We start from the raw sequence: 1,093 nt of genomic DNA, 5'->3' as shown, positions 1-1,093 counted from the left end.
CCTCCAGCCTGCACTGGTGTATGGCGTTATACCTCCCCATGTGCAGGACCATGCACTTGCCCTTGTTGAACTTCATGAGGTTCCACTCCCCCCACCTCTCCAGCCTCTCCAGGTCTCTCAAATGGCAGCACAGTCTTCCGATGTATCAGCTGCTCTTCCCAGTTTATTATCGTCAGCACACTTGCTGAGGAGGCACTCTCTACCTTTGTCCAGGTCACTGGCGACTAAGTTGAAGAAGACTGGCCCCAGTACGGAGCCCTGGGGGGACATCACTGGCCTCCAACTAGACTCTGCACTGCTGATGACAACCCCCAGAGCTCTGCCATTCAGTCACTTCTCAAGCCACCTCACTGACCACTCATCTAGCCCACACTTCTTGCCTATGAGGATGCTATGGGAGACAGTGTTGAAAGGCTGGCTGAAGTAAAGGGAGACAACCTCCACTGCTCTCCTGCTATCTCCCCAGTCACTCGTTCCTTCATGGAAGGCTAGGGGTGGATGAACAGTGAGTCCAGAGCTTATGGGTGAGGATGACTAGGCAGGCTAACATGGCAGACACTGCTGTAGGTGTTTACAACAGGCCACCAGATCAGGAAGAGGAAGTTGATGAGGCCTTTGATGGACAGCAGGAAGCAGCCTCCCAATCAGAGACCCAGGCTCACCCAGGGGACTTCCACCACCCTTATATCTGCTGGGAAGACAACACAGCGAGGCACAAAAGCCCTCCCTGGAGATGCTGGGGACTGAACCCAGGACCTCCTGCATGCAAAGCAGGCGCTCTTCCACTGAGCTACATCCCCTTACACGTGGCATACGTAGACGGGGGGTGTGCTCTGGGGTGCCCTCTCCTCCCATGCCATGTCCCTGACAAGCACAGCACCCTTGTGCCCTGCTGCCCTCAGACCCTCCCCAGAAAACTCCATTCAGACCCTCCTGCCTGGCCGTGGGGGAAGCTGGCCTTGCCTCTGCCCTGGGACTGCTCCTGCACAGCCCCACAGAGCGCTGCCGATTCAGCATCTCTGCAGCTAATTGGTTCAGGGGGAGACTGTTGCTGCAGGCGCTGCTGCCAGGCTCTAGCCCTGCCAGGGGAGGC

The 1,093-nt window shown here is 57.3% G+C and overlaps 1 non-coding gene across 1 annotated transcript; it reads right to left on the bottom strand.

Moving 5' to 3' along the window:
• Positions 1-728: 728 nt before the first annotated feature.
• On the bottom strand, positions 729-800 carry TRNAA-UGC (transfer RNA alanine (anticodon UGC)). Its single transcript has one exon. It is a non-coding gene; the product is annotated as a tRNA-Ala (tRNA).
• Between the last annotated feature and the right edge of the window lie 293 nt (positions 801-1,093).

This window comes from Rhea pennata, unplaced genomic scaffold, assembly GCF_028389875.1.
Source record: "Rhea pennata isolate bPtePen1 unplaced genomic scaffold, bPtePen1.pri scaffold_26, whole genome shotgun sequence".
In the NCBI taxonomy this organism is placed as follows: domain Eukaryota; kingdom Metazoa; phylum Chordata; class Aves; order Rheiformes; family Rheidae; genus Rhea; species Rhea pennata.
Note: the sequence above shows the minus strand (reverse complement) of the source record. Positions and strands in the feature narration are given on the sequence as shown.